This window comes from Bufo gargarizans, chromosome 2 (genome assembly GCF_014858855.1).
Source record: "Bufo gargarizans isolate SCDJY-AF-19 chromosome 2, ASM1485885v1, whole genome shotgun sequence".
Classification (NCBI taxonomy): Eukaryota; Metazoa; Chordata; class Amphibia; order Anura; family Bufonidae; genus Bufo; species Bufo gargarizans.
The window spans coordinates 568,073,685-568,098,075 of NC_058081.1; the positions used below are offsets into that span (position 1 = coordinate 568,073,685).

General features: G+C 45.0%; 1 long non-coding RNA gene across 1 annotated transcript in view; it reads left to right on the top strand.

The window, feature by feature from the left end:
- The window catches only part of LOC122926727, a 68,326-nt gene extending 49,150 nt beyond the window's left edge, over positions 1-19,176 (top strand). The window contains exon 4 of the long non-coding RNA XR_006387703.1: positions 18,985-19,176. This is a non-coding gene — a long non-coding RNA (uncharacterized LOC122926727). The remainder of the gene's footprint in view (positions 1-18,984) is intronic.
- Positions 19,177-24,391: the final 5,215 nt, after the last annotated feature.

Genomic DNA, 24,391 nt, shown 5'->3' on the forward strand with positions numbered 1-24,391 from the left:
TGGCTTGGTTTTCAGGCGCCATCTGTGCGCTTTCTGCAGAAGACTGGGTGGGAGATAATGTGAACGTGCTGGATACACTGTCGGCCACCCAATTGACTAATGCCTGTACCTGCTCAGGCCTTACCATCCTTAGAACGGCATTGGGCCCCACCAAATATCGCTGTAAATTATGGCGGCTACTGGGACCTGAGGTAGTTGGTACACTAGGACGTGTGGTTGTGGCAGAACGGCCACGTCCTCTCCCAGCACCAGAGGGTCCACTAACACCACCACGACCATGTCCGCGTCCTTTACTAGATGTTTTCCTCATTGTTATCGTTCACCACAACAACAAAAATATTATTTGGCCCAATGTATTGAATTCAAATTCAGGACTTTTTTTACAGACACCTAACACTATCTGGCTATCTATTTAGGTACCGTATTACACTAATACAGGCACAGCAGTAACCACAGATTTAGCTGAATATAAATTTGAGGCCTAGTATTTAGGTGCTGGGTGACAGGTATAGGTTTACTGACAGAATTAGACTTGGAAATGCACAGTAGCGTGTGTGTGAAGTTATTCAGAATGACACTATGTGCACCTTGAATATTATATACCCTTTTAGGGATAGATTTCAAATAGCTCTGATACAGCAGAAACCACTAAATTAGGAAGTTGCTAAATTGGGAATTGTATTTCAACCCAGAACAAAAAATGTGCTTTGACGGACACTAAATAACTTGCCCAGCCACAACAGTACAGCAGTAACGACAGATTTAGCAGGATATAAATTTGAGGCCTAGTATTTAGGCGCTGGGTGACAGGTATACGTTTTACGGACAGAATTAGACTGGGATATGCACAGTAGTGTGTGTGTGTGAAGTTATTCAGAATGACCCTATGTGCACCTTGAATCTGATATACCCTTTTAGGGATAGATTTCAAATAGCTCTGATACAGCAGAAACCACTAAATTAGGAAATTGCTAAATTGGGAATTGTATTTCAACCCAGAACAAAAAATTTGCTTTGACGGACACTAAATAACTTGCCCAGCCACAACAGTACAGCAGTAACGACAGATTTAGCAGGATATAAATTTGAGGCCTAGTATTTAGGCGCTGGGTGACAGGTATACGTTTTACGGACAGAATTAGACTGGGATATGCACAGTAGTGTGTGTGTGAAGTTATTCAGAATGACCCTATGTGCACCTTGAATCTGATATACCCTTTTAGGGATGTATTTAAAGTAGGCCTGATACAGCAGAAACCACTAAATTAGGAAATTGCTAAATTGGGAATTGTATTTCAACCCAGAACAAAAAATGTGCTTTGACGGACACTAAATAACTTGACCAGCCACACCAGTAACGACAGATTTAGCTGGATATAAACTTGAGGCCTAGTATTTAGGCGCTGGGTGACAGGTATACGTTTACTGACAGAATTAGACTGGGATATGCCCAAAAAATAACCACACTATTGATGGTTAAATGCACTTGGTGTGACAGCTTGACCAACCACACTACTGAGGGTTAAATGCACTTGGTGACAGGGGCTGCTTGCCCCTGATGTAGTATATGGCCAAAAAATAAACAGACTATTGCTGGTTAAATGCACTTGGTGTGACAGCTTGACCAACCACACTACTGAGGGTTAAATGCACTTGGTGACAGGCGCAGCTTGCCTCTGATGTAGTATATGGCCAAAAAATAAACAGACTATTGCTGGTTAAATGCACTTGGTGTGACAGCTTCACCCTGATGTAGGCTTTAGCCAAAAAACAACCACACCATTGAGGGTTAAATGCACTTGGTGACAGGCGCAGCTTGCCCCTGCTGTAGTATATGGCCAAAAAATAACCAGACTATTGTTGGTTAAATGCACTTGGTGTGACAGCTTCACACTGATGTAGGAATTAGCCAAAAAACAACCACACCATTAAGGGTTAAATGCACTTGGTCGCAGCTTGTGCTGGCACACCACAAGACACAAAATGGCCGCCGAACACCCCAGAAAAAAGTCACTGACAAACGGTCTGGGCAGACTAAAAACAGTGAGCAATTGAGTATCAGCAGCTCAATGATCCACAGCTGCAGATCGATCAATTAATCAAGTCCTTTGGAGGAGTTAATCTGCCTAATCTCGCCCTAACGTCGCAGCTGCAACCTCTCCCTACGCTAATCAGAGCAGAGTGATGGGCGGCGCTATGTGACTCCAGCTTAAATAGAGGCTGGGTCACATGGTGCTCTGGCCAATCACAGCCATGCCAATAGTAGGCATGGCTGTGACGGCCTCTTGGGGCAAGTAGTATGACGCTTGTTGATTGGCTGCTTTGCAGCCTTTCAAAAAGCGCCAAGAAAGCGACGAACACCGAACCCGAACCCGGACTTTTACAGTTCGGGTTCGCTCATCCCTAGTTAGAAGGCTTAGAAGTTTAGAAGCAATTCTTCAAATTTTTAAGAAAATTGCCAAAACCCACTTTTTAAGGACCAGTTCAGTTCTGAAGTCACTTTGTCAGGCCTACATAGTGGATAGCCCCATAAATGACCCCATTGTAGAAACTACACCCCTCAAGTTACTTAAAACCGATTTTACAAACTTTGTTAACCCTTCAGGCGTTCCACAAGAATTAAAGGAAAATGGAGATCAAATTTTTTAATTTCACTTTTTGGGCAGATTTTTCATTTTAATCAAATTTTTTCTTTAACACATCGATGGTTAACAGCCAAACAAAACTCATTATCTATTACCCAGATTCTGCAGTTTACAGAAACACCCCACATGTGGTCTTAAACTGATGTAAGGGTGCAGAAGAAAAGGAGCGCCGTATGGTTTTTAGATGCCATGTCCCATTTGAAGCCCCCTTGAAGCACCCTTACAGTAGAAACTCCCAAGAAGTGACCCCATTTTGGAAATTAGGGGATAAGGTGACAGTTTTATTGGTACTATTTTTGGGTACATATGATTTTTTGATCATTTATTATAACACTTTATGTGGCAAGGTGACCAAAAAATTGGTTGTTTTAGCACAGTTTTTATTTATTTTTACAGGGGTCATCTGAGGGGTTCGTCAAGTGACATTTTTATAGATCAGATTGTTACGGACGTGGTGATACCTAATATACTGTATATACTTTTTCTTATTTATTTAAAGGACCATTCACCTGTAAAAAGTATGTGAACTAAGTATGCTGACATGGAGAGCGGCACCCGGGGATCTCACTGCACTTACTATTATCCCCGGGCGCCGCTCCGTTCTCCCGTTATGCCCTCCGGTATCTTCCCTCTGTAAGTTATAGTAGGCGGTGTCTGCACTTGTCCTGTGGGCGTCTCCTTCTCCTAGGCTGCAGCGCTGGCCAATCGCAGCGCACAGTTCACAGCCTGGGAGAAAAAAACCTCCCAAGCTGTGAGCTGTGCACTGGACATAACGGGAGAACGGAGCGGCGCCCGGGGATAATAGTAATTGCAGTGAGATCCCCGGGGCGCCGCTCTCCATGTCAGCATACTTAGTTCACATTCTTTTCACAGGTGAAAGGTCCTCTTTAAGTTTTGCACAATAATAGCATTTTTGAAACAAAAAAATTATGTTTTAATGTGTCCATGTTCTGAGAGCTGTAGTTTTTTATTTTTTAAGAGACTTTCTTATGTAGGGGCTCATTTTTTGCAGGATGAGGTGACGGTTTTGCTGGTACCATTTTGTGGAATATATGCCTTTTTGATCACTTGATGTTGCACTTTTTGTGATGTAAGGTGACAAAAATGGCTTATTTTGACAGTTTTTATTATTACTTTTTTTTACGGTGTTCATCCGAGGGGTTAGGTCATGTGATATTTTTATAGAGCTGGTTGTTACGGATGCGGATACCTAATATGTATAATTTTTTTTATTTATTTCACTTTAACACAATAATAGCATTTTTGAAACAAAAAAAATGATGCTTTAGTGTCTTCATGTTCTGAGAGCTATAGTTTTTTTTTAATTTTTTTTGAGATTTTCCTATGTAAGGGCTCATTTTTTGCGGGATGCGGTAATTTTCTATTAGCCGCTGCTGATATCAGCGACATTATCTGCGGTATTTCTCCTGTGTAATGTGTGCACATCCCAAAAATATCAGTGGCATCCAGTGTACTTTTTCCGTAGACCGTGTTCGCTGCGGACAGTGACATTACCTGGGAAATGTCTCCTGTGTAGCATTTCCAGAACCCAAATACCTATGACATTCCCTGTAATTTTATATTAGCCGCCGCTGACATCAGCGACATTATCTGTAGTATTTCTCCTGTGTAACGTGTGCGCATCCCCCAAAAATATCAGTGACATCCAGTGTACTTTTTCTGTAGACGGTGTCCGCTGCAGACAGTGGCATTACCTGGGAAATGTCTCCTGTGTAATGTTTCCACATCCAAAATACCTGTGACATTCCCTGTAATTTTATTTTAGCCGCTGCTGACATCAGCGACATTATCTGCGGTATTTCTCCTGCGTAACGTGTGCGTATCCCAAATGCCTTTTTTTTTGCGCATACACTTACAAATCCTATGCTACTGTACATGTGACATACTTTCAAACATATATAACATTTAATATGAAGAAGGCGAGCAGTAAGGGACAGGGAAGGGCAGTTTGAAGGGCGGCGCAGGACAGTGCTCTCAAAGTCAAACCAGTGCGACCAGGTGGTCGGTTGGATTGCAGCAAATAATGCTTCCAGTCAGTTAAGCACCACCCTGTCTTCCACCAAGCCCAGTCTCAGTAGCCAAGAGTCTGGTCAACACAATCCTCACCCTGATCCACCTTCCTCCCACCATGGAGAGTCTTGGCAAACAAGTGATACCACACTCGGATATTCAAAGGAGCTCTTTTAAGGGCCATTCCTTCATTTGGGCCTCTCGACAAGCGTGCTTGAAGAGGGACATGAGATCTTGGATTCTCAAACTCTTGAGCATCCACAGTCACAAGAAGATGACAGTGGGGAACAGCAATTAGTGTTTCATGAGGTGGATGATGATGAAGATGCACAGTTGCCAATAAGTCAACCGCAATTAGTGTCTCAAGAGGTCAAACGAGGAGTAGCCATGGATGTCTGACCTCTGTGAGGCTTTAGGAAACTTTAAGGTATCAACACAGATGGTGAGCCGCGATAACGCTATTATCAGCATCACCATCCCACTTTTGTGTCTACACAAACACTCGCTGCTCACAATTAAGGCCGACGCTTTGCATGTGGAAGAGGTGGAAATGGGGGGAAGACATTCCACAGGGTGATAGCCAGACCACCCTTAGTTCATCTTCTCAACGCAAATTGGATGATGAGGAGGAGGAGCAGGAGACGGTTGCCTCCGCTGCAGAGGGTAGTACCCATGGAAGTTTAATTCCATCTGTTCAGCGTGGATGGGCAGAAGAGGAGGAAGAGAATGAGGAGATTGAGAGTCATCCTCCTGATGACGACAGCGAAGTCTTGCCTGTTGGAACTCTGGCACACATGGCTGACTTTATGTTAGGCTGGTATAGAGAGAAAGAAAAAGGCGAGGGTTAATCCAATCTAGTGGATAATTCCAAGAGACAGGATATAACTAAAGGCGCCAGTGGATGGAGAACGAGAAAAGGCAAAAATCAGAGGCAGGAGAAGAAAAGTACTGTAGCAAGGGAGGCAGCTGGAAAGTGGTGTTCACACTGAAAGGAATCGGTGTGTAGGAGGAAATGAACGAAAGTGACTTAACAAGTCATAGAGATAAAAGAAGCGCCAAAAAACCCCAGAGTGTATCAAAGAAAAATTTTCGTATGCAATTTAAGTGTTCAATCGATAACTACCTGTAAATGGAAGTTAGTCGTCTACCCAGATCAGGATGACCAAGAAAGAAAAGTGGAGTCCGTGGACAGTAGGCACACCACTATAGCATACTATGATCAACAATAAGTGAAAGTAGTCACATATAATAACCCTATGGGGGTATAATAGAATAGCCAAAGGTAATAATCAACTCACTTCACGGGGGGTGGCCAGCTGGATAAGCTCAAGACACCAGCATGGACCAATACCCCCCAATCCGGAGCGCCTGTAGAGTCGTCCAAAGCTGACAGTTGCCCAGTAGGAAATGAAAGGCTTCACTTCAGTGGTATTGTTGAAGGCTTTGGCTTCTTTATTGATTCATAAAAGGCTCAACGCGTTTCGGGGTATGCAGACCCCTTCTTCAGGAGAAAATACAGATAAAAATAGGCTTATAGTAACAGTATCTGGATAAGGAGGTGGTCCACTCTTATCAGCGTCCCATGTGGTTCCCCTCTTTGGCGCCAAAGGACACCATATTGGCCTTCCCTTATAGCCCTATATATAGGGCCACCAGGTACTGTTACTATAAGCTTATTTTTATCTGTATTTTCTCCTGAAGAAGGGGTCTGCATACCCCGAAACGCGTTGAGCCTTTTATGAATCAATAAAGAAGCCAAAGCCTTCAACAATACCACTGAAGTGAAGCCTTTCATTTCCTACTGGGCAACTGTCAACTTTGGGCGACTCTACAGGCGCTCCGGATTGGGGGGTATTGGTCCAAGCTGGCCACCCCCTGTGAAGTGAGTTGATTATTACCTTTGGCTATTCTATTATACCCCCATAGGGTTATTATATGTGACTACTTTGACTTATTGTTGATTATAGTATGCTATAGTGGTGTGCCTACTGTCCACGGACTCCACTTTTCTTTCTTGGTCACCCTGATCTGGGTAGACGTCTAACTTCCATTTACAGGTAGTTATCGATTGAACACTTAAATTGCATATGAAAATTTCTCTTTGACACACTCTTTTTTTTTGGCGCTTCTTTTAGGGGTGTTATCTCTATGACTTGTTAAGTCACTTTCGTTCATTTATGTTAGGCTGCCTTTCCTGGTACCCACGCGTTTTACGTATTTTAGACAAAACCAATTACTGGTTGTTCACCCTTCTCGACCCCCGCTACAAAGAGAACTTCTCATCTCTCATTCCTGTGGTGGAGAGGAGGATCAAAATGGTGCAATACCAGAAGGTCCTTGTGGATCTTGGGCAACCGAGGAGAGAAGACGAGGGGAACACACAGCAGTTCCAACAGAGGCAAGGAAACACTCTCCAAGGCCTGGGACAGTTTCATGACACCCCGCCAGCACCCTCACCCTGATGCGCAGCCTAGTGTCACAAGGAGAGAAAAGGTTTGGAAGATAGTAAAGGAGTACGTAGCAGACCGTGTCAGCGTCCTCAATAATCCCTCTGTGCCTTAAAAATACTGGGTGTCCAAGCTGGACACGTGGCACGAAATGGCGCTATATGCCTTGGAGGTGCTTGCCTGCCCTGCCGCCATCGTTTTGTCAGAGCGGGTATTTAGTGCTGCTGCGGGCATAATAACTGATAAGCGCATCCGCCTGTCAACTGAAAATGCTGACAGGTTGACTCTTTTAAAAATGCCCCTGACTTCTCTACTCCACCAGAGGTAAGCGGCTGAACATAAAGGCACTTTAAATGTGTATTTTATAATGTACTGAATACACTGTATTCCCATGCACCCCTTCCACCACAAAAAAAGGGTATATGGTTCAATCTTCCGTTTCTCGTCCTAATCCTCTTCCGTCATATCAACATGCTTATTAGTCTGCCCTCGCTTCTAATGTTGCAGAGGGTCAGCTTACCTGCAGGCCCTTGCATATAATGTTTTAGAGGGTCAGCTCACCAGCAGGCCCTCGCATTTATTGTTTTAGAGGGTCAGCTCACCAGCATGCCCTTGCATAGCCCCCACCTACAATTTTTTAGAGGGTCAGCTCACCTGCAGGTCCTTGCATGTAATGTTTTAGAGGGTCAGCTTACAAGCAGGCCCTCGCATATAATGTTTTAGAGGGTCATCTCACCAGCAGGCCCTTGCATGTAATGTTTAGAGGGTCAGTTCACCAGCAGGCCCTCACCTACAATCTTTTAGAGGGTCAGCTCACCTGCAGGCCCTTGCATATAATGTTTTATAGGGTCAGCTCACCTGCAGGCCCGCAACCATAATGTTTTACAGGGTCAGCTCACCAGCAGGCCCTCGCCCATAATTTTTTCGATGCTCAGATCAGCAGCAGGCACTCACCCCTAAAGTTTTAGAGAGTCAGATCTGCAGCAGACCTTCACCCCTAATGTTTTAGAAGGTCAGCTCAGCAGCAGGCCCTCACCCGTAATGTTTCAGAGGATCACCAGCAGGCCCTTGCTCCTAATGTTTTTGAGGGTCACCAGCAGGCCATCAATCATAATTTTTCAAGGGTGTATGATGCTCTCCTTTATGTGTAATAAAGGGTGTATTGGAGTGCTGGTTTCTTGTAATTTTTGGAAGCCCTTTCACTTAGTGCATAGTCTTTATGAGTGCAGGAGTCCCACTACCTAAACAATTGTACCACAATGTGACTGAGGCCCTCCATTATGTGATATACAGGTTTTATCGGAGTGCCTCTTCCTTGTAATTTTTGGTGGCACTTGCACTTATATACAAGTAAATATACAGGAAAGAATGTTTCCTAACAATTTTTCCTCTAAAATCGATTTTCAGTTTTGTCAGTCTGTAAAAGTGGCGTCTTACTCGGACAGCATAGTTCCCAGCAGTGACCTGATAGACCAAGATGCATCCAGACATCCTCCCCATCCTGTTCCCGAACCATTTCGGTGGTGTTTCCTTTAATTTCTGACCTTTTCCTATGAACCATACACCCTCCCCTCCTCAGAGCAGGGGGTGACTGGTTTAATACTAGGGTTTTTCATTTGACTTCCATTGTACTCGGGTGCTTGGTAGAGCAGCCAAGCATCCCGAGGTGTTCGACCCGAGCACCAGAACACCCGAGCACTTTGGTGCTCGATCAACACTAGTTATTACTTTACATTTCCCATATGTCTACTTCATGTCTGGATCATTTTGTAAATGACATTTTCTTTTTTGGGGACGTTAGAAGGCCTAGAAATTTAGAAGCAAATCTTAAAATTTTTAAGAAATTTTCCAAAACCCAATTTTTAAGGACCAGTTCAGGTCTGAAGTCACTTTGTTGTGCTTACATAATAGACATAATAGAAACCACCCATAAGTGGCCCATTTTAGAAACTACACCCCTCAAGGTACTGTATTCAAAACTTTGTTAAATTTCAGAATTTCACTTTTTGGGCAGTTTTTCCATTTTAATCAATTTTTTTCCGCTATTAAAGCAAGGGTTAATAGCCAAACAAAACTGAATATTTATTACCCTGATTCTGTAGTTTACAGAAACACCCCATATGTGGTCGTAAACTGCTGTACGGGCAGGGCGCAGAAGGAAAGGAATGCCATATGAATTTTGGAAGGCAGATTTCACTGGAATAATTTTAAGTTGCCATGTCACATTTGAAGACCCCCTGATTCATCCCTAGAGTAGAAACTCCAAAAAAAGACCCTATTTTGGAAACTATGGGATAAGGGGGCAGTTTGGTTGGTACTATTTTAGGGTACATATGATTTTTGGTTGCTCTATATTACACTTTTTGTAAGGTAACAAAAAATAGCTTTGGCACCGTTTTTATTTTTTGTTATTTACAATGTTCATCTGACAAGTTAGATCATGGGTATTTTTATAGAGCAGGTTGTTACGGATGCGAAAATACCCCAAAAATTATTTTCTAGTGTTTCCATATTCTGAAAGAATTTTTTTCCCCTAAAGTGAGGAAAACTGGGTTCTATCTTACAGGTTTATTTTTAGCCTTCCTCTGAATCTACTTGCATGCTGAACTGGATGGACGGTTATTTTTTCAGCCTTATTAACTATGTTACTATGTATATAGGCAAATTTGACATTAAGGCACCTGAGAAAGTTAGGTACTTCACGTAGTTTCCTGTCTTGGCTATTTACACACATGTCCTCCCCATATACAAGGGGTGGGGCCGGGTTTGTAACAAGCTGCTGACAATTTGGAGTTTTCAGTGCTTTTAAAATGCTCTGACAGTTTCTTTAAGTGAATGGCATGTTAAGCCCTGTCCCTTTCCTGAAATTCCAGTTTTGACTGACCTCATGCTAGTGCACAGCTAGTCCCCAGCCCAAAATTGAGCGGCAGGGAGGAAGGAGGCATTTATTTGACTGCAGGAGTCAGCTAAACCTTTTTTTTTTTCTTTGTAGCAGTTTGCTGGAGTGCATGCCAAAAGAGCTAAAGACAAACTTTCCTTAGCAGGTTATGCCTCTTTTTACTTATTTTTCAAGGTTTACTAGTAGAGTTGAGCGGACACCTGGATGTTCGGGTTCGAGAAGTTCGGCCGAACTTCCCGGAAATGTTCGGGTTCGGGATCCGAACCCGATCCGAACTTCGTCCCGAACCCGAACCCCATTGAAGTCAATGGGGACCCGAACTTTTCGGCACTAAAAAGGCTGTAAAACAGCCCAGGAAAGGGCTAGAGGGCTGCAAAAGGCAGCAACATGTAGGTAAATCCGATGCAAACAAATGTGGATAGGGAAATGAATAAAAATAAAAATAAAATAAATAAAAATTAACCAATATCAATTGGATAGAGGTCCCATAGCAGAGAATCTGGCTTCACGTCACCCACCACTGGAACAGTCCATTCTCAGATATTTAGGCCCCAGCACCCAGGCAGAGGAGAGAGGTCCCGTAACAGAGAATCTGTCTTCATGTCAGCAGAGAATCAGTCTGCATGTCATAGCAGAGAATGAGGCTTCACGTCAGCCACCACTGCAACAGTCCATTGTCAGATATTTAGGCCTAGCACACAGGCAGAGGAGAGAGGTCCCGTAACAGAGAATCTGTCTTCATGTCAGCAGAGAATCAGTCTGCATGTCATAGCAGAGAATCAGGCTTCATGTCAGCCAACACTGCAACAGTCCATTGGCATATATTTAGGCCCAGCACCCAGGCAGAGGAGAGAGGTCCCGTAACAGAGGATCTGGCTTCATGTCAGCAGAGAATCAGTCTGCATGTCATAGCAGAGAATCAGGCTTCATGTCAGCCACCACTGCAACAGTCCATTGGCATATATTTAGGCCCAGGCACCCAGGCAGAGGAGAGAGGTCCCATAACAGAGGATCTGGCTTCATGTCAGCAGAGAATCAGTCTGCATTTCATAGCAGAGAATCAGGCTTCACGTCAGCCACCACTGCAACAGTCCATTGTCATATATTTAGGCCCAGCACCCAGGCAGAGGAGAGAGGTCCTGTAACAGAGAATCTGTCTTCATGTCAGCAGAGAATCAGTCTGCATGTCATAGCAGAGATTCAGGCTTCACGTCAGCCACCACTGCAACAGTCCATTGTCATATATTTAGGCCCAGCACCCAGGCAGAGGAGAGGTTCATTCAACTTTGGGTAGCCTTGCGATATAATGGTAAAATTAAAATAAAAATAGGATTGAATGAGGAAGTGCCCTGGAGTACAATAATATATGGTTAAGGGGAGGTAGTTAATGTCTACTCTGCACAAGGGATGGACAGGTCCTGTGGGATCCATGCCTGGTTCATTTTTATGAACGTCAGCTTGTCCACATTGGCTGTAGACAGGCGACTGCGTTTTGTCTGTAATGACGCCTCCTGCCGTGCTGAATACACGTTCAGACAAAACGCTGGCCGCCGGGCAGGCCAGCACCTCCAAGGCATAAAAGGCTAGCTCTGGCCACGTGGACAATTTAGAGACCCAGAAGTTGAATGGGGCCGAACCATAAGTCAGTACGTGGAGGGGTGTGCACACGTACTGTTCCACCATGTTAGTGAAATGTTGCCTCCTGCTAACACGTTGCGTATCAGGTGGTGGTGCAGTTAGCTGTGGCGTGTTGACAAAAGTTTTCCACATCTCTGCCATGCTAACCCTGCCCTCAGAGGAGCTGGCCGTGACACAGCTGCCTTGGCGACCTCTTGCTCCTCCTCTGCAGTGGCCTTGGGCTTCCACTTGTTCCCCTGTGACATTTGGGAATGCTCTCAGTAGCGCGTCTACCAACGTGCGCTTGTACTCGCGCATCTTCCTATCACACTCCAGTGCAGAAAGTAAGGTGGGCACATTGTCTTTGTACCGTGGATCCAGCAGGGTGGCAACCCAGTAGTCCGCACACATTAAAATGTGGGCAACTCTGCTGTCGTTGCGCAGGCACTGCAGCATGTAGTCGCTCATGTGTGCCAGGCTGCCCAGGGGTAAGGACAAGCTGTCCTCTGTGGGAGGCGTATCGTCATCGTCCTGCCTTTCCCCCCAGCCACGCACCAGTGATGGGCCCGAGCTGCGTTGGGTGCCACCCCGCTGTGACCATGCTTCATCCTCATCCTCGTCCTCATCGTCCTCCAGTAGTGGGCCCTGGCTGGCCACATTTGTACCTGGCCTCTGCTGTTGCCAAAAACCTCCCTCTGAGTCACTTCGAAGAGACTGGTCTGAAAGTGCTAAAAATGACCCCTTTTCGTCAAACCGGCTAGTCCCAGAGCTGCAACGAGATTTCGCCCATTATCGCACACCACCAGGCCGGGCTTGAGGCTCACCGGCAGCAACCACTCGTTGTTCTGTTGTTCTATACCCCACCACAACTCCTGTGCGGTGTGGGGCCTGTCCCCCAAACATATGAGTTTCAGAATGGTCTGCTGACGTTTACCCCTGGCTGTGCTGAAGTTGGTGGTGAAGGTGTGTGGCTGACTGGATGAGCAGGTGGAAGAAGAGGAGGAGGAAGCCGAGTAGGAGGAGGTGGCAACAGGAGGCAAAGAATGTTGTCCTGTGAACCTTGGCGGCGGAAGGACGTGCGCCAAACAGCTCTCCGCCTGGGGCCCAGCTGCCACTACATTTACCCAGTGTGCAGTTAGGGAGATATAGCGTCCCTGGCCGTGCTTACTGGTCCACATATCTGTGGTTAGGTGGACCTTGCCACAGAAGGCGTTGCGCAGTGCACACTTGATTTTATCGGATACTTGGTTGTGCAGGGAAGGCACGCCTCTCTTGGAGAAGTAGTGCCGGCTGGGAACAACATACTGTGGGACAGCAAGTGACATGAGCTGTTTGAAGCTGTCTGTGTCCACCAGCCTAAATGACAGCATTTCATAGGCCAGTAGTTTAGAAATGCTGGCATTCAGGGCCAGGGATCGATGGTGGCTAGGTGGGAATTTACGCTTTCTCTCAAATGTTTGTGAGATGGAGAGCTGAACGCTGCCATGTGACATGGTTGAGATGCTTGGTGACGGAGGTGGTGGTGGTGTTGGTGGTACATCCCCTGTTTGCTGGGCGGCAGGTGCCAAAGTTCCTCCAGAGGCGGAGGAAGAAGCCGAGGCGGCAGCAGCAGAAGAGGTAGCAGGGGGAGCCTGAGTGACTTCCTTGGTTTTAAGGTGTTTACTCCACTGCAGTTCATGCTTTGCATGCAGGTGCCTGGTCATGCAGGTTGTGCTAAGGTTCAGAACGTTAATGCCTCGCTTCAGGCTCTGATGGCATAGCGTGCAAACCACTCGGGTATTGTCGTCAGCACATTGTTTGAAGAAGTGCCATGCCAGGGAACTCCTTGAAGCTGCCTTTGGGGTGCTCGGTCCCAGATGGCGGCGGTCAGTAGCAGGCGGAGTCTCTTGGCAGCGGGTGTTCAGCTTTTGCCCACTGCTCCCTCTTTTGCTACGCTGTTGGCTCGGTCTCACCACTGCCTCTTCCTCCGAACTGTGAAAGTCAGTGGCACGACCTTCATTCCATGTGGGGTCTAGGACCTCATCGTCCCCTGCATCGTCTTCCACCCAGTCTTGATCCCTGACCTCCTGTTCAGTCTGCACACTGCAGAAAGACGCAGCAGTTAGCACCTGTGTTTCGTCATCATCAGAGACATGCTGAGGTGGTATTCCCATGTCCTCATCATCAGGAAACATAAGTGGTTGTGCGTCAGTGCATTCTATGTCTTCCACCGCTGGGGAAGGGCTGGGTGGATGCCCTTGGGAAACCCTGCCAGCGGAGTCTTCAAACAGCATAAGAGACTGCTGCATAACTTGAGGCTCAGACAGTTTCCCTGGTATGCATGGGGGTGATGTGACAGACTGATGGGCTTGGTTTTCAGGCGCCATCTGTGCGCTTTCTGCAGAAGACTGGGTGGGAGATAATGTGAACGTGCTGGATCCACTGTCGGCCACCCAATTGACTAATGCCTGTACCTGCTCAGGCCTTACCATCCTTAGAACGGCATTGGGCCCCACCAAATATCGCTGTAAATTATGGCGGCTACTGGGACCTGAGGTAGTTGGTACACTAGGACGTGTGGCTGTGGCAGAACGGCCACGTCCTCTCCCAGCACCAGAGGGTCCACTAACACCACCACGACCATGTCCGCGTCCTTTACTAGATGTTTTCCTCATTGTTATCGTTCACCACAACAACAAAAAATATTATTTGACCCAATGTATTGAATTCAAATTCAGGCCTTTTTTTAAAGACAACTAACACTATCTGGCTATCTATTTAGGTACCGTATTTCACTAATACAGGCACAGCAGTAACCACAGATTTAGCTGACTATAAATTTGAGGCCTATTATTTAGGCGCTGGGTGACAGGTATACGTTTTATGGACAGAATTAGACTTGGAAATGCACAGTAGCGTGTGTGTGAAGTTATTCAGAATGACCCTATGTGCACCTTGAATCTGATATACCCTTTTAGGGATAGATTTTAAATAGCTCTGATACAGCAGAAACCACTAAATTAGGAAATTGCTAAATTGGGAATTGTATTTTAACCCAGAACAAACAATGTGTTTTGACGGACACTAAATAACTTGACCAGCTGCACCAGTAACGACAGATATAGCTGGATATAAATTTGAGGCCTTGTACTTAGGCGCTGGGTGACAGGTATAGGTTTACTGACAGAATTAGACTTTGAAATGCACAGTAGCGTGTGTGTGAAGTTATTCTGAATGACCCTATGTGCACCTTGAATCTGATATACCCTTTTAGGGATAGATTTTAAATAGCTCTGATACAGCAGAAACCACTAAATTAGGAAATTGCTAAATTGGGAATTGTATTTCAACCCAGAACAAACAATGTGTTTTGACGGACACTAAATAACTTGCCCAGCCACAACAGTACAGCAGTAACGACAGATTTAGCAAGATATAAATTTGAGGCCTAGTATTTAGGCGCTAGGTGACAGGTATACGTTTTAGGGACAGAATTAGACTTGGAAATGCACAGTAGCGTGTGTGTGAAGTTATTCAGAATCACCCTATGTGCACCTTGAATCTGATATACCCTTTTAGGGATAGATTTTAAATAGCTCTGATACAGCATTAACCACTAAATTAGGAAATTGCTAAATTGGGAATTGTATTTCAACCCAGAACAAACAATGTGTTTTTACGGACACTAAATAACTTGACCAGCTGCACCAGTAAAGACAGATATAGCTGGATATAAATTTGAGGCCTTGTACTTAGGCGCTGGGTGACAGGTATACGTTTACTGACAGAATTAGACTGGGATATGGCCAAAAAATTACCACACTATTGCTGGTTAAATGCACTTGGTGTGACAGCTTGACCAACCACACTACTGAGGGTTAAATGCACTTGGTGACAGGCGCAGCTTGCCCCTGATGTAGTATATGGCCAAAAAATAAACAGACTATTGCTGGTTAAATGCACTTGGTGTGACAGCTTCACCCTGATGTAGGATTTAGCCAAAAAACAACCACACCATTGAGGGTTAAATGCACTTGGTGACAGCTTGCCCCTGATGTAGTATATGGCCAAAAAATAAACAGACTATTGCTGGTTAAATGCACTTGGTGTGACAGCTTCACCCTGATGTAGGATTTAGCCAAAAAACAACCACACCATTGAGGGTTAAATGCACTTGGTGACAGGCACAGTTTGCCCCTGATGTAGTATATGGCCAGAAAATAACCAGACTATTGTTGGTTAAATGCACTTGGTGTGACAGCTTCACATTGATGTAGGAATTAGCCAAAAAACAACCACACCATTAAGGGTTAAATGCACTTGGTCGCAGCTTGTGCTGGCACACCACAAGACACAAAATGGCCGCCGATCACCCCAGAAAAAAGTCACTGACAAACGGTCTGGGCAGCCTAAAAACAGTGATCAATTGAGTATCAGCAGCTCAATGATCCACAGCTGCAGATCGATCAATTAATCAAGTCCTTTGGAGGAGTTAATCTGCCTAATCTCGCCCTACTGTCGCAGCCGCAACCTCTCCCTACGCTAATCAGAGCAGAGGCGGCGCTATGTGACTCCAGCTTAAATAGAGGCTGGGTCACATGGTGCTCTGGCCAATCACAGCCATGCCAATAGTAGGCATGGCTGTGACGGCCTCTTGGGGCAAGTAGTATGACGCTTGTTGATTGGCTGCTTTGCAGCCTTTCAAAAAGCGCCAAAAAAGCGACGAACACCGAACCCGGACTTTTACAAAAATGTTCGGGTTCGGGTCCGTGTCACGGACACCCCAAAATTCGGTACGAACCCGAACGATTACAGTTCGGGTTCGCTCATCCCTATTTACTAGCTCTTAAAGGGGTTATCCGAGTTATTTTTTTATTCTTTCTATGTTCCTAACTAAGCAAATGTAACAGCTTTCCAAGTCACTCACTTTATCTCCAATGGCTGGTTTCTCAGATTTCACTGAGGGTCACATGACCTGTGATGTCAGCTTCTCTCCCTGTGCTGATAATGTTCGTTTACAAGCTTGTAAACGAGACGTCACTGTGCTGGCCACGCCCCCCCCCCCCCCCCCCTTCACTGCCCTCTACTCTTTGCTAGGATACTTAACCCCTTCACCTGCACAGCTCTGCAGCAGGGACAATTCTGGGCACTGGAGCTGATCTACTAGAGAGAACATTGCACAAGAAGGTAGGGGGAAGATCCTGTGTGTATTAGCAGTGTCATTATACAGATGGGACATGTAGTCCTACACATGCAACATGCTGCAGAGTCTCCCAGCAGGCAGACATGTCACTCAGGGCAGCTCTTGTATTCACTCCCTTAGCAGTGTCATTATACAGCTGGGACTTGTAGTCCTACACATACAACATGCTGCAGAGTCTCCCAGCAGGCAGACATGTCACTCAGGACAGTACTTGTATCCACTCCCTTACCAGTGTCATTATACAGCTGGGACTTGTAGTCCTACACATACAACATGCTGCAGAGTCTCCCAGCAGGCAGACATGTCACTCAGGGCAGCTCTTGTATTCACTCCCTTTGCAGAGCAGGGGGCGGGGCAGAGATTGTTTTTATTGCATGTAAACAAAGAGCCAGAAGAGAACCAGGGAAATTAGGAAAAATATATATTTGTTTTTGCATAAAACTTGCTTAGCTCAGTTATATATCAGATTTTCTGTGCTATATTTTTTTTTCATAACTCGGACAACCCCTTTAAATTGCTTAGCAAACTAAAAGTAAGTGAGCACCATATGTCTTTTTTATTGTGTAGTAATGTGATGGCAGATGTTGCCTGCTGGTTAAATATGTGGAGGTATTTGGCATCCCTATAGACAAGTTATCTTTTTGAAGTTTCATTTTCTGCTCATGAAATATTTTATCTAAATTATATCTCAAGATGGCTCATATCTCTGCTACACAAGGACTTTTATAGATTTAGCTATAAATTTGCTTAAATAGTCTGAGCAATTTATAAGAGTTTAATAAACTATAAACCAGAACTCAGTTTCCCAGATTTCATAGGTTACATCGTACACCCCTAATATTTTAAAAAAATGGGTTTAAGAGTAGTGTTGAGCGAACTTGTGTTTTAAGTTCGGCGTCTAAAGTTCGGGTTATCGAAGAATCGCGTTATGGATTCTAAATTTCGTTATGGTCCGTGGTAGAGGAATCAATAACGCGATTCTTCGATAACCCAAACTTTAGACGCCAAACTTAAAACACAAGCTCGCTCAACACTATTTAAGAGCCACAGATGAATGCCCAAGATGTTGTGAAGAACAGGCAGGTCTAGTGTATTTAATTTGGAGATGCCCCAAGCTGTTTAGGTATTGGTTTAAAATAGCAGTTATTATTGATAAATCTTTAGGAGTAGAGATACAGTATATGGCTATCCTGTAGCTTGTATATTGGGGTACAATTCACTTGAGCTTGCAGAAGGCTTTGAAACAGGTACTTTGTCAGCTGCTGTTCCAGGCATGATTGCTTATTTTGAAATGGATTGAAAAAGACCAGCCTTCTGATAATGAATGGAAGAAATCTGTAAATAATATGATAACAATGGAAAGGATAATACAGTATATGATAACAGGGGGATGAAGCATTGTACTATACAAAAAGCTCAATAATATATAAGTGTTTTTGGGGGGGTTTTGTACCTCCTTCCTCTTTCTCCATGGGGTATGGATTGTGAATTGGGTGGGATGGATTGTGGGGTTTGAAAAATATGTAATATACTGTGGAAATGTTTTTGTTTTTCTGTTGTATTTGAAAATGAATAAATTAATAATTTAATTTGTGTGTAATACCCCAAAGTGGTATTACCATTCCTACCATCTCTAATGGGTTAACCATAATGCCATATGTGTATTTACTCCAGGTCCTCTTACACTGTGCATTAATTGTTCTGCTACGTAACTGTTATTTGTTGTATTTCATGTAATATTCCTGGTTCACCAGCAGGTTGCTGCGTATATGGCAGAGAGATCTCTAGATATAATGGAACTTACCATTCCATTCTCCCGCTTTTGGACTGAAGTGGGCTAGTCTTGTTTCCTACCAAGGGAGGGGCTGCAGGAAGTGTTTAGTGATTCTGAGTTATGAGACGGTCAAAAGCCAAAGGCACCACACTCCAAAGGTACTAGAACAGCCCTAAAGTCCAGCTACCAGGCTAAAGCCGAGTTTAGCCCAGCAGGAAGAAAAAGCTGAATATTCAAGTTTGCCTGCCAGTTTATGCCAGAACCTGCTGGAGCCAAGAGAAACACCACTTCTTGTATGGATGCAAGTTGATTCACGTAAAACTGTAGAACTTTCTAAAAGTCAGGACTTGACTATTTCTCCACCATTACTCTCCCCTTTATTGCTTCAGAGCCTAACCCTGAGCAGCGATGGTATCCAAGTAGTAGCACCGTGACACACACAGAAAACTATTGAGGCTGCACCACACCACTCGGCATTCCAATAAACCTGGGACATGATCGACCTTGGGGGTGGCACGTTGCATGTGGACAAAAATATGAACAGCAGAAGGAGGGTGGAGGAAGAACAAGATACTGTGCAACTTCTCTCTTTATGGAGCTGAATGAATAAGTAATCAAAAATAATACTTCTTAACTAGAAAATGTTTCTACTGTTTCTAATGTTTCTACCAACGGTAATATCTGGGCCTAACCACTGCTCAGATTTCATACCAACATTTTTTTTTTTATTACTACAATTTATTTTAACACCTGCCTTATGAGGCCAGTAGAGCAACACAATATGCAAAGGAGTCTGATATGTTGCTAAACCGGAAATTGGTGCAACCATAGAAAGGACTATGTGTCATATAATGTCGAAATGGCCTCCCCAGCTAGGCTCCACCAACGCTTCCATTCATAGATAATGTAAATGGTCTTATACTGTACTTCTTCACTGAAATATTACAGTATAGACCAACCTTTCCAGCCTCTTGGTTTCCACACGAAAGCTAACCATTTTGGTGGACATAAAAATTCAATACCTGTTGGGCAAACTAGCTATTCTCCCACCTCCACCATAAACTTTCATGCTTGCCTTGGCCAATAATGAATGTTTGTTTAAAGGGGGGGGGGGGAATAATTAGCTGGCAGAATATTCTGTGGCACTGGATAATCTTTTGTGGGGACAAAGGATTGGGCAAGGTGAAATCCTTTTTTCCTCCAACATCAGGAAACAGTCAAGAGGTCCCCATGCATATAAGGCTATGTTCATACAGTCCTGATCAAAAGTTTAAGACCACTTGAAAAATGGCATAAAATCAAATTTAGCATGGCTGGATCTTAACATGGTTTCAAGTAGAGCTTCAACATGCAACAAGAAGAAATGGGAGTGAGACCCCAAAAAATTTGAGCATTCTATTTAATTAAAACAACAAATAAACTGAAACAGGCTGTTTTTCAGCTGATCAAAAGTTTAGGACCACACCTCCCCAAAAAAACTAACCCCCCCCCCCCCCAAAAACAGAAATCTAACTTCCAAACATGAACTCAGTAATGAGTAGATTCGCCGTTATTGTATATCACTTCAAAAATTCGTTTTGGCATGCTTGATGCAAGCTTTTCCATGAGGTTAGTGGGAACATTTCTCCAAGTGGTGAAGACGGCCACACGAAGGCCATCTACTGTCTGGAACTGTTGTCCATTTTTGTAAACTTCCCTTGCCATCCATCCCCAAAGGTTCTCAATTGGATTTAGATCAGGGGAACACGCAGGATGGGCCAAAAGAGTGATGTTATTCTCCTGGAAGAAGTCCCTTGTCCTGCGGGCATTGTGTACTGTAGCGTTGTCCTGTTGAAAAACCCAGTCGATACCACACAGACGAGGGCCCTCAGTCATGAGGAATGCTCTCTGCAACATCTGGACATAGCCAGCGGCCATTTGACGCCCCTACACTTCCTGAAGCTCCATTGTTCCACTGAAGGAAAAAACACCCCATACCATTATGGAGCCCCTCCACTGTGGCACGTAGAAAACATCTCAGGTGGGATCTTCTTGTCATGCCAGTAACGTTGGAAACCATCAGGACCATCAAGGTTACATTTTTTCTCATCAGAGAATAAAACTTTCTTCCACCTTTGAATGTCCCATGTTTGGTGCTCTCTTGCAAAGTCCAAACGAGCAGTTCTGTGGCGTTCAAGGAGACGAGGTCTTTGAAGACGTTTTTTGTTTTTGAAGCCCTTCAGTCTCAGATGCCGTATGATGGTTATGGGGCTGCAGTCAGCACCAGTAAGGGCTTTAATTTGGGTTGAGGATCGTCCAGTGTCTTGACAGACAGCCAATTGGATCCTCCGACTCAGTGCTGATGACAGTTTTTTGGGTCTTCCACTTGACTTTTTTGTTCCATAACCCTCAGGATCATTTAAGAAATTTGAAATGACTGTCTTACAGCGTCCCACCTCAGCAGCGATGGCACGCTGTGAGAAACCCTGCTTATTCAGTTTAACAACCAAACCACGTTCAAAAAGGGAGAGTTTTTTTGCCTTTGCCATTACAGCGTGTGACTACCTGATAGAAAATGACAGTGAATCCACATCTTTGCACAGATTTGGCCTTTTAAAGGCATGTGGTCCTAAAATTTGGATCAGCTAAAAAACAGCCTGTTTCAGTTTAATCATTATTTTCAATTAATTGAATGCTCAAAAAATGTTTTGTCTCACTCATTTCTTCTTGTTGCATGTTGAAGCTCTACTTGGAACCTTGTTAAGATCCAACAATGTAAAATATGATTTTTTTGCCATTTTTCAAGTGGTCTTAAACTTTTGATCAGGACTGTACATTATAGCTAGAGATGAGCGAATTTCTCAAAAATTCTATTCGGTTGGTTCGCCGAATTTTCTGAAAAAATTTGATTCGATCCGAATTAATTTGTGGCGAATCACATTAAAAACCAGCTATTTCCTGGCTGCAGAGAGCCTTTATAGTGGTGTAGAACACTGTGCCTTGCATCAAGACGCATAGTGAGTCTGCTGTGGTAGTGAAACAATACTGGGAGTCAGTATGACAAGCATATGACAGGTGTCACTCTTAGAATCACAGCACACTTCACTTCTATGGGCAGTTACAGGGCCAAAACTGACCAAATAACTCAAATGTGAACTCAGCCTTACAGGTCGATGTTAGCATCAGGTATAAAGAACCGTGCAGAGGCCCAAGATGCTACTATAGTGTGAAAGCGCGCACTTCTTTTACACCGTCGTCAGCTGATTACACATAGAGGTCTACAGAACCTATTCTATTAAACGCTTATACAAGTAGAGCCCCCCTGACAGAGTGGAGAGGCTGTCAGCAGTAAGTTTGTATTGACGTAATTGATTATCTTGCCCTTCCTCTGATCCGTCAGAACAATAACCCCCCAAAAAACGGATCCTGTCTGTTGAGCATCTGCCTTCACTCAGTCATAATTTGGTCAGTAATCCAATATTCCATCTTTGTTTTGGAGTGGATCCAAAACAAAGATGGAATATTTGCATGTCTTCTGAGTTTTGTACCCACTCCTGCTTTTGGTTACCAATCATAAGCCAATTCTGATAGGACCATACATGCCTTACAGCTGCTACAGAAACAGGATCCATTGTGTGTCTGATTTTTCCTTCCTTCTGACAGATCAGAAAAAGGGTCAAATAAATGATGATGATGTCAACCAGGCCAAAAAGGCAAAATAGTGGCCCAATCATGAAGTGGGGAGGGAGGGAGCAGCATGAGAAGTCCACAGAGTGGCCCAATGACCTAGTGTGGAGATGGCAGCAGCATAAGGAGACCACAGAGTGGTAAGGTGACATAGTGTGGAGGTGGCAGCAGCATCAGGAGACCACAGAGTGGCAAGGTGACATAGTGTGGAGGTAGCAACAGCATCAGGAGACCACAAAGTGAGAAGGTGACATAGTTTGGAGGTGGCAGCAGCATCAGCATGAGGCAGCCACAGAGTGGCAGAATAACAGAGTGTGGAGGTGGCAGCAGCAGCATCAGAAGCACACAGAGTGGCAAGGTGACATAGTGTTGAGCTGGCAGCATCAGGAGACCACAGAGTGGCACAGTGACAGAGTGTGGACTTGGCAGCAGCAGCAGGAGGATGCAACAGAGTGGCAAGGAGACTTAGTGTGGAGGTAGCAGCAGCATCATGAGACCACATAGTGACACAGTGACAGAGTGTGGACTTGGCAGCAGCAGCAGCAGGAGGATGCCACAGAGTGGCAAGGAGACTTAGTGTGGAGGTAGCAGCAGCATCATGAGACCACATAGTGACACAGAGTGTGGAGGTGGCAGCAGCATGAGAAGATCAAAGAGTGGCAAGGAGACATAGTGTTAAGCTAGAAGCAGCATCAGGAGACCACAGAGTGGCAAGGTGACATAGTGATGAGGTAGCAGTAGCATCAGGAGACCACAGAGTGGCACAATGACAGAGTGTGGAAGTGAATGCAACAGCATGAGGAGGCCACAGAGTGGCAAGGTGACATAGTGTGGAGGTGGCAGCAGCATCAGGAGACCACAGAGTGGCAAGTTTACATAATGTGGAGGTGGTAAAAGCATCAGGAGACCACAGAGTGGCATGGTTACATAGTGTGGAGGTGGCAGCAGCATCAGGAGACCACAGAGTGGCAAGGTGACATAGTGTTGAGGTAGCAGAAGCAGCATCAGAAGCACACAGAGTGGCAAGATGACATAGTGTTGAGCTGGCAGCATCAGGAGAACACAGAGTGGCAAGGTGACATAGTGTTGAGGTAGCAGAAGCATTAGGAGACCACAGAGTGGCACAATGACAGTGTGGCGTTGGCAGCATCAGCATAAGGAGACCACAGAGTGGCAAGTTGACATAGTGTGGAGGTAGCAGCAGCATCAGGATACCACAGAGTGGCACAATGACAGAGTGTGGAGGTGGCAGCAGCAGCATGAGGAGGCCACAGAGTGGCAAGGTGACATAGTGTTGAGGTAGCAATAGCATCAGGAGACCACAGATTGGCAAGGCGACATAGTGTGGAGGTAGCAGCAGCATCAGGAGACCACAGAGTGGCAAGGTTACATAATGTGGAGGTGGCAAAAGCATCAGGAGACCACAGAGTGGCAAGGTGACATAGTGTGGAGGTGGCATCAGCATCAGGAGACCACAGAGTGGCAAGGTGACATAGTGTGTAGGTGGCAGCAGCATCGGGAAACCACAGAGTGATACGGTGACAGAGTGGGGAGGTGGGTGGCACTAACAGTACCCTCTGACAATGGTGGGTGTAAGAAGGTGCACTTGGCATCAGATGTGTGGCATTAGGCAGGTGTTAGCATCAGAATAGAAGCTAAGGCAGGTAGCTAAAAGAAACCGGTCTCTTTTGTCAAGGTTTGGGTGAGGCAGCATGGATTATCTAATCTGATGCATCAGGCATTGGTGGGTGGAAATCCTGGCTGATCCACGCCTGATTCATCTTGACAAAGGTCAGTCTTTCCCCCATTTTGCACCGGTAGCGAGGGTCTAACATGGTGGAAAGCCAGTAGTAATCCCTTCCCCGAATGGTGACAATTCAGCTGTCACTACGCAAGCAAGTAAGCATGCATCAGGCCATTTGCGCAAGTTACTCGGAGGGACTCCCTGCCTCCATACTGCCACGGTGTGTCGGGGTCATCGTCCTCATCTCTCTCTTGCTCCTCCAGCTGCTCCTGCTTCTCCTCTCCTGTCACCTGTGTATAAAAACTACCCATTTTGCTCCACATTGCTTGTGCTCCAATGTCCTCCTCCTCCAATTCAGCCCCCACAGGGTTCATGTGGCTGTGAGA